We start from the raw sequence: 13,170 nt of genomic DNA, 5'->3' as shown, positions 1-13,170 counted from the left end.
CGGACATTTAACCAACATCATCCTTACAATGTGGACATCAAACCATCATTGCTCCCAAGGCATGGCCTGCCATAGACATCATTACGTAAACCATGGTGGAATCACACATCGCAATGGGCTTCATATACGTCATGTTCGGCCCACACAAAGGCTTCATGTACGTCTCATTAGGCCTCATATAAGTCAAATGGGCCGAATCAAATGGGTTGATTCAATGGGCCAAATCAAATGGGCCGATTCGTTGGGTCGAGTCAAATGGGCCGAGTCGAATGGGTCGAGTCAATGGGCCAGATCAAATAGGCGAAGTCAAATGGGCCGAATCGAATGGGCCAAATCGACGGGCCGAATCAAATGGGCCGGTACAAATGGGCTGAGCTTGAATGAGCCGATCCAATGGGCCGATTCCAATAGGCCATTCATCCATTGTTAAAGATCAATATAGAGCACATATATACAAAAAGAAATAAAATGAATTATATCCAAAGGATCATCTGGACTATACTACAAATGGCAGTGGTGATATGGCTCCCATAATTAAAGATTTAGAGGGCCTACCATAGCATATATTTCCCATCCAAACTGTTCATAAGGTCACAAGGACCTAGATAGGGAGGGGAAAAACAAATAGTATATTGATTCAAACTTTTGTAACCCAGAGGGGTTTTACTAGTAGATGTTCAATACCACTATTTCCGCAGTGTGGTCCACCTGATAACTGGATCTATCTTATTTTTAGTTTCAAGCTTTGAGACGAGCTCACCATATGGGTGGACGGTTTAAACACAACAGATATAGTAGCGGGCCCCACAAGACTACTAACGTCATGGGGCCCACTAATGGGCGGCATGGATGAAGCACATATATCATGGTGGGGACCACGCATGTGATCAGCACGTCAGACGGGTGGACGGCTGGATGGAATACATCCATCAATGTGAGGCCACTGACCATCCAGCAGATAGATGGCCAGATTGTTGCCAAGAGGATGGACGGTTGGATGGAAGACGTCCATCAAGGTGTGGCTGAACATGGCACCGTCTATATGAACAGTGTAGATGGACCACATACAGTGGTGGGTCCCACGGCTGCTGATGCGAGAGATATATATCACGATGGGTCCCACGTATGTGGCCACCCCACCTCCCTCCCTTCTCAGTACATATATATAATATATTATAATATAATATATTATACATTGATTAAAGTGGTGTGTCCCACCTGATCATTGGATCGACCTGATTTTTGGAACCATGCCATAAGATGGGTTGGTGATATGGATGGACGGTGTAGATGAAACACATAGATCAAGGTGGGGTCCACGAACGTGGCCCACCAAAAATTTATTATTTTATATATATATATATATATATATATATATATATATATATATATATATATATATTTGTCAAGATTACTCTTTTATATTCATCTAGTGTGGATCCCACGTGGGGCCCATATACATAGTGTGTGTGTGTGTGTGTATTATAGTATTATATATTATATTATATTATATTATATATACATATTCGTGTGTGTGTGCGCGCGCGTGCTTAAAGGTACCAACGTCCAGCCATCTGGACGTTGGACGGTGTCAAGGGTCCCACTGGATGGTGTAATCATCAAGGTGGGTTCACGAGATGTGGCCCACCCATGCAAGATCAAGCTGACATTTGCATTTTTCCTACACCTGGGCCTGTCCAGACGGATGGGCAGCAATCCCATCTGCTGGACAGTTCAGCAAGGTGGGCCCACTGCATGGACGATATGGATATACAACATGCTTCATGGTGGGCCGCACACACACACACACACACCAGGTGGGCCACCTACCTATACAATATACAAGAGAGAGAGAGAGAGAGAAATCGTGATGAAGAGGAGGGACCCCGCCACTATAGGCCCTTCATTCCTTGCATTACATACGTCAAACGGGTCTCACCACACGTGGTCCCAAAAAAAGAAATTAACGGTGGATCACCCACCTATTGCATTTCTCCTTGATCCCTTGGACTCCTATGCTCATTGCCTTCACTTTTGATGGTGGTTGATGGAGTTTTAATGATGAGGATAAGAGATGAGATGGTGGGCCACACTTGTTGTTTTTAGAAGAGAGCTTGGGGAGGCTTGGACATGTGAAATTTTTGGGTTGCTTGGGAGTGAAGAGAGGGAATGAGAGAGAGAGAGAGAAGTGATGGGATGAAAAGGTGATAGAGTGATGGGTGATGGGTGATGGTGTTGTAAGAAAGGGATGGATGGAGAGAGAGAGAGAGAGTTGACTTTGGGAATGGGAAGGGATGGGTTGTTATGCTTATGGTAGGTATGATGTACTTAACTTGATTAATTGATTGATTAATGGGATATGTTGTAGAGATTCATTCAAAATTCGCAACATGCGGCGTTTTTCTTGAAATGAATGTGGGCCCACATCTTTTAGCTTGGGTATCAGATCGGTGCGTAAGTCACGGCGTTGGAACCGCAGCGACGACACGGTCGCTAGGGTACAAGTTTCAAGTCGAGCCGACTTCGGTACGCAAGACTCAGCTTAGGATCCCGTGCAAACGTTAGATACGGGTCGAGGGTTGCCGAAATTCGGCCGGGAGGACCATGAAATCCTACGAAATGGTACGGACTAGGATACGGGTCTTACACAATTGGTAAAAATTATAAGAATCAAGTACTTTGTGACATGGAAGCATGTTATTTGTTACTTGATCGACCATTATAGTTGGACCATGATGCGACCCGCTGAGGACAAGATAGTGTTGATGCCTTCATCAAGGACGATTGAAAGATAGTCTTTGCCCCTATGGCACCAGAGAACCACCTTGAAGCTTCTAAAGTGGAGAGGAGTTCTCTCCTGACCATTTAGAAATTCATGGAGGAATCCAAGGAAACCGGCAAGGTGTACGTCGTAGTAGTAAAGGGTGAGGAATCGGGACTCTTAAACATTCTCCCAAGTTTAAGGCCATTGTTGAACGAATTCAATGAAATCTGGTCCGAAGAGTTACCTGATGAATTACCCCCATATGAGCCAACATCACATAGACCTTGTCCTTGGGGTTAGCTTGCCCAACCACCCTCGCTATTGGATGAGTTCGAAAGAGTGTGAGATACTTCAGAGGCAAGTGGAGGAGTTAATCCGTAAGGGTCTTTAAGAGAAAGAATGAGCCCATGTATCATGCCAGCATTGTTAATGCGTAAGAAAGATGGGAGTTTGCGTATGCGTATCGACAGTCGGACATTTAACAAGATTACTATCAAATATCGATTCTTAATACCGCGGTTGGATAACATGCTTGATATGTTAGAAGGTGCCAAGGTGTTCTCTAAATTACATCTGAGGAGCGAGTACCATCATATTCGTATCTAACCTAGTGATGAGTGGAAAATGGTATTCAAAACCAAGGAATGGTTATATGAGTGGTTAGTCATGTCATTCAGTCTATCGAACACACCAAACACTTTTATATATTTGATGAATCAAGTGTTGAAGTCATTCATTGGTTGGTTTGTGGTAGTATATTTTGATGATATCCTAATATATATCCAGGATAAGACGGAGCACATGGAACATCTTAGGCAAGTGATACTGGTCATGCAAGTTAACAAGTCGTACCTCATCTTGAAGAAGTGCAATTTTTTAACAGACAGTCTCTTGTTCTTAGGATTTGTTGTGATGTCCATGGGCATTCGTGTAGATGATGAAAAAGTACAAGCCATCAAAGAATGACCGATCTTGACGAACATACATGAAGTGAGGAGTTTCCATGGGTTGGCAACTTTCTATTATAGATTACATGAAAAATGGGTTGTTTCAGTGGACCAATGAGGCTGACAAGAGCTTTTTTGAAATCAAGCATTAATAGTCCACAACACTGATTTTCGTTCTTTCCAGTTTTAACAAGCATTTTAAGGTTGAGCGTGATGCCTCATTATAACAACCCCAAATTTTGATAATCAGTACACACAAATATGCTTCAAACGGAAGGTAGTAAATGAATAGAAATATTAAAATGAATATTCCTGTTCCTAGGATAATATGAGTGTTGAATTTTGAGGACGAAATTCTCTTTACGGAGGGTATATTGTAACACACCGTACTTTCAGCACTCGTGTGTGACCATAAATACTTAGCCTTTTTGAGTCATTCATCCACGAATCAAACTAAATGACTGTCAAGCTATAAAATCAATATTTAGATTTCCAATTAGATAATTTTTATACACAAAGGACCAATGTATAGTGATGTCGAATAATTTATGTGTTGAACTTCATAATCTGACCATTAAGATTGAAAATAAATCATTGGGTTGGAGATTGATCCTTAGATTAGACCTCACAATCTCACATCATATGATAAAAGATCTGACCATAAAAACTAGTTAGTAGATTCATTTATATGCGTTAAAGACTCCTAGATCATGACGATCGGTTCTGAACAATTTAACCATTCAAACTCGTGACCATTCATTCAATCCAGTTACTAAATAGGGCATATGCACAGTTGGAGATCTATTTTGAAACAATTTAACCATTCAATTCAAGATCATTCATTCACTTAAGATATAAGATCATCACACCCATCATTCATTAGGCCACGATAACTAAAATGTATAATCCACACTCAAACCGCATAACCTAGTTAATCAATACTAAAAAAATAAAATAAAATCCACCTATTTCCACCTAAAAGTCCCTTACAAACCATTAGAGGCACTACCGATCGGATTCAGATATGATCCGACCACTAGATTGTTAAGAATCAATAGTAAAACAAGTTTCACCTGGTGTGGCTCACCTAAACCTTGGATGCACCTAATCTTTTGCCAAAGGTCCTAATCTGACCCGTAGAACCTGGTGAGTGGATTGGATCTCACTAGACATCATTATGGACCCCACCTTGTGGGACGTGCGCACACAGGGCGGATACACCCTCAGAGCACATAACAAAAGACTGGGTCAAACTGTGTTTGACCCGAGTTTAATTGAAAAAGAGGAGGATTTCTCCCACTTTTCCCGCCCGAGCGAGATTTGAATGGATGCCATTTGTGGGTGTGGCGATTGGCCCATCATCATCATCAGAGGTGACGATCTGAACCGTCCATCCTATTCGGATGATGATTTCGACCAAGACTAGGACTGTTGCACACAGGAATACTCAACCACGAGAGCACAATTCCCAGTGAAAGAGTGAATGGAGATGAAAGTTTTGAAATCGGGAACCGTTGCCTCGTTGGAGATAATCGTGGCCCACCTTCATCGACAGAATGAGAGATCTAAACCATCCATCTGATTTAGACAGAGGGTCCAATCGAACCCCTGGTCTTTTTCACAATTTCCATGCATGTGTGCATGCACGGGCTGGGGAGAAACCATGCGTGCATGTGGTGCATTCTGAAAATAGAAACTTTATGTCAAGGTGCTAGCCTGGCAATCCGAGTCAGCTCTGCTTTTCCATCTCAACCTTCCATTTTGAGCAATCCCAACCTTCCATTTCATTTTAGGGTTTCCACGGCACAAAAGGCGAAGAGAATCTTTTCTGTATTTGTACTGGCTCGATCTCAACCGCTCCCTAGCTTCTAGAAGCTTTCCTAGTCGATCTACATCGTCTAGTTTAAGGTGTCAAGAAGCATATCTTGCTACAATTCCGAGTTCTCATGCGTGATCTCATCAACACGAGTTAAACTGTGTGTAAGTGAAAGTATCATGGACCATCGGGTATCCTTTCTAGTTGCCCAAAATGCGGGTCCTATAATGATCATTGATTAAATCCACTCCATCTGCACATTGCAAATCGTAAGATCAACCATGAATTGATGATCCACCATTAACGGTGTGATCGTCTTCCTCATTAAACTAAAAATACCCATCACCCTTGATTGGGCCTCGTTCGCTGATCTAGGTCATCCATCTGATGGCCCATAATGTCCGAAATACATCCATACCTTCTGATCACAGCCATGCAAGCATGATCCGCTTATATCATCGTAAAATGACATGGATTAAACAACTAAAGACCGTAACTAATCCTTTGATTAGTTACAATTCGAACCATCTAGAATAGTTAATAAGACCTATAAAAAGGGCACCTTTTAGGGCAACCCTTTCCAGAAAAGGAAAGCTAAGAAGAAAGAGAGAGATTTCGAGTCAAGGGTTGCCGCACCAACTTGATTTTTAGTGAGTCATAAGGCCGAGTTTGGCTTTGGCTTGCACCTTGCAAAGTTCAGAGAGAGAGAGAGAGAGAGAGAGAGAGAAGAGAAGTAAAGGAATGAGATGAAGCAACAAAGAGAAACAGAAGAGAGAACTTTGAGTCTGTGTCGAGTCTGCAACCAACCGGACGAGTTCCGTCTGAAGAGTGTAGAGGGAAGTAGATTATCATATTTGAAACGGGATTAGGTTGGGTTGCTGCGGAGTCGAGTCCTGAGTGGACTTGATCATTTGTTTGATGCCTGGTCTCTAGCACACATAGAGAAAGGGAGAGTCGACTCGGGAGTTGTTAGGTCTTACTAAGTCTAACCAACTTGCTGGATGGTTCATTTCAAAAGGAAGCAGGGAAGAAGAAAGGAAAATGAAGAGGAAAGAGGAAAAAGAAGAATGTAGAGAAGGAAGTAAGGCAAGAAATCACTGATCGTGCTTAGATTTTTGCCACATTGAGTCTGGACTGAGTTCGGTCTAGCTTGGATTGAGACTCGATGCAGGTTGTGTGGTTCAACTCAAGGCTGGGCCAAGTCCATGCCATGTCTGGCCTAAGATATTGATCAAGGAGAGAAAGGAGGTAGAAGAGAAGAAGATGAAAGAAAAGAAGAAGAGAAGTTAGACGAGTCACTAAGTGTAACACCCTGAAAATCGGGGGTCGAGTAGAAGTCCAACTCCCGAGTTCCAACGCATCACTTATGCAACATATTTAATGATGATTAAATGTTGTCTGTATTCGTGCATAAAACATGAATAAGATTAAGCCAAATCAGCAAAACATAATCCAGGACAGTTCTAATACGCAAGCGGAAGACTGAAACGAATATGTATAACTTTACAAATCAGTATAAGTCCCCAAAGTTTGTATGCATTGCCAGGTCAATAATTACATGTATTATTTCAAAATACAAAATGTCAAAAATATAATAGTCCACTACAAGTACAACCCTTAAGCCCCGCCGATCAGAGCAGTCTATGCAAACCCGCTTGAATACTGCATATATGAGAAAGCGTCCTCATCGTCTGTGAAGTCCGCCTCTGCCTCATCAATCGGGTCTCTATCTGCAGCTAAGACAGAGTCTGGTTGGTGTTTAAAGCACCGTCCCGTAACGTGGGAGTGAGTGATTAACTCAGTGGAACAATAAAGCAAAGGTTAACATGTTATCAATTCAGTCAAGCAGTAATGATAAAGCAATACAATCAAACATCCCTAAGTACTCTGATTAATGCAGGAATGGTATCTATAAATGATGCATGCCCTCGCCTGCATTCCCTCTGCGATCTTCATCTAACGGTCGCGCATGTCAGTCACTTCCTTAGTGCTCTGCCCAACGCCAAACAACACATGCAGTGCGGTGCATGAACGTGATTACCAAGTTCTTATTAGTCCTTTTCATACAGTAGGATTGGGAAGCTAAGGTACCTCCCTTATATCAATTTTTAAACAATGATCCATTCTAGGGTCGTCAGTCCTAGTAATTCTCATACGATGTTGCAGTTCTAAGTCACTGCAAAGGGCTCGTCACCTTATCAGTGTAAGCCTAGTTTGTACTCCCGTTACTACGTAAGGGCTCATTGCCTCTATGCAATCTTATCATACGCTCGAGGTCAGTACAAAGGGCTTGTCACCTTATCAGTGTATGCCGACAGCTCGAATACAGTGTCCCATACCACCGTATTCGGCTCACGAGGCTGTGTTACTCACTGGACACTACGGGGAGGCTTATCACCCCAGCGTAGGCCGACAGCTCGACCACGGTGTCCCATACCACCATGCCCAGCTCATGAGTCTTAGCGGATCGAGGTACCAAGGTTAAAGGGATTTTTATTGGTGAGTTTGGTACCTTAGATTCAAGCAGTAGCGTCCATACATGGTGAACATACATTGGGTCAATCAGGTTACTTGACGAGCTCGACTAGTACGAATGCACGTTGAGTTGATCGACATGAAGTGCGTAAGCACTTCGTGTGGCCTAACTACTGCCGACATCCCAAGTAGGGCTCGGATTCATCGATCACGTCCCATGTGGCGAAACAACCTCACCCACCCATTCAGTGTCTGTTACCGATTGCCTGGACTATTCCGTAGTCTCAAACACATTCAATTATAACAGATAATCATACAAGATAATCAGAACAATAATGGATCAACAATTTCAATCATACAAGCATGTGAGCATTTGATGGATTTCAACTTAAATATGAATTCACACATATGCAGTCCCTAAGTAAAACAGACAAATAATATAAGTTACATGGAGGAAATCATACACATCATTAAGGTAGTTGAGAATCTCATCTCAACACCCATGTAAAGTACAATTATTGCACACTTGTTCATTCAGACATTTCTACAAATACTTAGACTACATATTCCAACATACATGACGTATGTTGGTGTTAGCATGTATTAGGGCAAATCCTTTCACTAAGGAATTGTTACGTATACCTCAACCATATGTCTACAATAGTTAATCATGGCAAATCCATATCCAGAATCCATACTTATACAAACAGTTCAACAAACACAAGAATACACTATATTCAAATAGTTTATATATATAGGTGTAAAGTGCGGGAACCAACGTGTCTAAGCATGTGATAGCAATTCAAGTCAGTTATAAATCATTAACTGACATTAAAAGCCTTGAAAACCATAACCTAAACATTTATAGTCCGCACCTTTCGCCGGTAGACTCGTAACGAACTCAGTTTTAATAGCTAAGTCTTTGTATACGACACCACAATAACCTATAACAGGGAATATGTTAGCTAATTCATCTATTACGCTAGTCGAAAACCCTAAGACAAGTTAGGGTTAGGTTTTCTTACCCAAGTACGGAATTGGAATCGCCTGTATAGCGATACAAGAATGGTGGTTGAGTGCGTGGAATAGCGGGATCGAATCCCCGGAAGAATCTCCAACTCTCACTCTCACTTTTTTTTCTTTTCCCTTCTCTTTTCTCTCCTCTCTCCCCTAGGGTTTCTCAAATTCGTATGAGGTGAGAGAGAGAGGGTTTAAGGTCCTTATATAGGACCAGGACTGATGGAAATGGCCCCAGGGCCAAGGTATACTTAGGTTATATCCAAAGGGCGTATGTTTCAGCCCAACGGAGCACTTCTGGTGGCCCCTTTTTCACGTGTGGTCTGATTTAAGCTCCCTGAACATGGATCTAGGTCAGGCTAAATTTTTGTTTCAATCGGGTTTACAGATCAGTCGTGGCGGACCAGTTTCAGTTCAACGGTCGCAGGCACTTGATCAGGGTCACAAGTACACCGACATGTGAGGGACATTTCTCCTGATCCGAGGGTGTATTTGGGTTAGATTCTGACGGTCTGAATCTGACCCAAATATACTTTGCTAATTATATTTGGATTTTATTTGGTGCACAAGCGACATGACTCAAATTACTTAAATTCGAATTTTATTTCTAATTATATTCACATTTCTGACACACTTTGCTCCAGGCTCAAGTTGTACATTTCTAGATACAATTAAGACTTGATTTTCGAGGGGGTTGTCAAGTCCAGTAATGCGGTCATAATTGTATAGTTTCGCGGTCATCGGACTTTCGATGTGCGGTCCAGGTCCGATACGAAGTTTCAACATGCTCCCAAGAGTAACTAAGTTTTGAGATGGATTATAGATTTCAGGGTAATGTAGCGTCTATGATACTGCACGGTTTGGGTCTTACAGATCATATTTAAAGTGATCAGTGTTAATTTCACAAGTACTCTAGTTTAGCATTTGCTAATACTAACCTAATTTCTAAAGGATTTAGTCCCGGGTGATTTCTGCCTGAGGTGGTACTCGGGTCCTTGTACAGATTTTTCTGAGATGTTACACTAAGTTAACTTGGTTCAAAACTGAGTCAGGTCTCTGACACACTGACTGGTCAGGTTCAGACTGTGCTGGAAATTCTCAGCAAAAGAAGAAAAGAAAAAAAAAAAAAAAAGAGGATGGAGAAAAGGAGAAGAAGAGAAGAAGAGAGAAACTGAGAAGAGTATGTGATGGTGATTCAAGTTAACTAAGTCAACATAGATGGGTTATTTTTCATTCTTTTCATAGATCAAATTCATCATTAATTACCTTTATTATTAATATCATTTGAAGTAAGTGGTTAGTATTATTTATTACTATTATCTAAGATCATAATTGATGTTATAAATTTATATTAGAGGGTTATACTAACTAGTGTTATTATCATCATCGATTATAACCCCTGCTACTAATTTCTCTCTGTTGTGCAACTTAGATTTTAGAAATTCTAAAATGGCTAACCTTAAACGTAGGTTGGATACCAAAGCCTAAGGTTAAAGATCTTAACCATAAATGGTGTGTGAAACTTAGATCTAACCCCTTCGAGTTGGAGTCGTGCATTGGATTATTCATGTTGCAATCACCTAACTTTAAGGTGAGGATGACCTTCAATATTTTTCTTTATCGTGATAATTAGCTTGTTTATTCATCTTCATTTATTTATCTTATTGATTGCTTAATGTGGTTCATTGCTCTTAATAATTTTGATTTCTTATAATTGATTGATGAACTGGAGTTAAATTCATATATTTGAACATGCTATGGATTACAAACCTTTATGTTATAGTTTAAGATAAGTACCTTAAATGTGTAATTGCTATCGATGTTGTTCGTGGCTTATTTTGCCATATGAGGTTACTTGATGATGTTTTAGGAAATCCTCGAACTAGTGGCCACCTATGAAATGGTTTAAATAAATTTGCATTGTGGACTTATCATCTTGTGGGTCCTTGGTGCCTTTGTGTTTTTTAGAGATAATCCCATTTTTATCGTATCCTCGGGATGAACTATTTGCCCTTATAGTTTTGATGGAATATTTGCCTATGTGGCATTGATGGACCATTTTTGTACGACCTTGTGATGGTAAGTTTCACTTGTTGGACAATGATTGGCCACTAATTGTAGAGGGGTTATCCTTAAAACATTATATTTGTTAGTCTCATGAGCCAAAGATGGTGGAATGTAACACTATGCCTGAGTTGTCGGCCTATGCTGGGTGACAAACCCCCTATAGTGACCTTTGAGCTTCCATAAAATGGTTGTTTGAAATTGGAATAATAATGGTTGAGCTAATCATACATCTTCATTGCATTCGGACTTTACTGGGTGGTCAATACAACACATGGAGTTTTCTTAGGTCACCACGGGCTATACCAAAGAGTATTTTACCTGGTAATCCTAACTTTTGATTGCGTGCATTCGACTACTATGGGCTGTCCTTTTCGCATGGACTTTTTCAGGTGTCTAGTCTTCCTTGAATGTACATCGAGTACTCTTCCAGGAAGCTAGGTTACCTTGGGTGTCATTTTTGCATGGTCTTTTCTGGGTAGCCAGTCCTCCTTAAGGTATACATTTGAGTACTTTTCTAGGTGGCTAGTTCTCCTTGGGTGACTTTTTACCAGCTGGATGTGCATCCCCAGGTCTGTGAGCATATGTATGCATCCATGCATTTAAACAAGATCATCTTTGTGAAATTTATTTAATAAATGTGTATCTGATAAACCTTATATGATTTCTATAATAATCATTGTAAATATTTACTATACGCTGTTCCTGATAACTATACTAAATTATCTTGATGATACGATAAATCTTGAGGGTTATACCTCACTGGACTAGCCATTGAAGCTATCAAACCATATTCAGTGTGCAGGATACGTGAATGATGTATGGGTTGATTCTAGTGCGTTGCATGGAGAGATCGATGGCTATACAACTCTAATCTCTAGTCTACTTTTATTATTTAGTTGTTCAATTTTTAGTTATGAGACATTGGTTTGTATAAGTTTTTGGATAACCGCTTGAAATCTTAGTTATGTATATTTGGACTCTCTCTCTCTCTTATACTTCATTTATTTCTATTCCATTAAATGCTTACTCTGATAAAAAAAATGTACGTGAAATTTAAGCCACCGTTAAAGGTTAACACTCAGGTTTTTGGAAAACGAGTAGTATACTCGGGTTTCGGGAGCCGGGGTGTTATACTCATATGTTAGAATTAGAGGATTCTTATCACAAGAAGGCAAGCTAGTAGTCTTCTACTATGAGAAGTTCAGCAAAGCCCGAAAAATATGGTTGGCATATGAGCTTGAGTTGTACGCAGTTGTTCAAGCATTACGACATTAGTGGCATTATCTGATTTAGAGAGAGTCAGTTCTCTACATTTACCATCAAGCCTTAAAGATTATTAATAGTTAGGCTAACATGAATCGTGTGCATGCTAGATGGGTTGTATTTTTGCAGGAATTCACGTTCATTCTGAAGCACAAGTCAGGGCAGCAAAATAAGGTGGATGATGCTCGTCATGCATCACTACTTATTACAATGAGCAATGAGGTGATCGGCTTTGACTGTCTCAAGGAACTGTATGCCGAGGATGAGGACTTCAAGGATGCATGGATGAGATGCCAAGAGGGTCATCCCAGTGGCCTATATATGTAAGATGGTTTCCTCTTCAAAGGAAATCGATTGTGCATCCTCCAAAGTTCTTTTAAGGGATGTATTATTCAAGAGCTATGTGGAGATGACCTTAGTGAACACCTTGGGCGAGACAAGATGTAAGACCCGTGTCCTAGTCCGTACTGTTCCGTTGGCTTCCGCGGTCTTTCGGTCAAATTTCGGCAACCTTCGCACCGTATCCGGCGTTTGCGCATGATCCTAAGCCAGGTTCCGTGTACCGACGTCGGCTTGATCCGAAAGTTGTATCATAGCGACCGCGTCGTCGCTGCGGTTCCAATGCCGTGACTTGTGCACCGAACCGATACCCAGGCAAGAAGATGTCGATCTGCATTTATTCCGAAGAAATATCGCGCGTTGCGGATTTCGAGGGAATCTCTACTATAAGTCCCATCAATCAATCATAAATGCAAGCCTTACCTCAAGTACATTAACCCATTCCCTCCTTTTTCAAAAGTCCACCCTCTTTCCACCTCACC

Source organism: Magnolia sinica, chromosome 7 (genome assembly GCF_029962835.1).
Source record: "Magnolia sinica isolate HGM2019 chromosome 7, MsV1, whole genome shotgun sequence".
Lineage (NCBI taxonomy): Eukaryota > Viridiplantae > Streptophyta > Magnoliopsida > Magnoliales > Magnoliaceae > Magnolia > Magnolia sinica.
Note: the sequence above shows the minus strand (reverse complement) of the source record.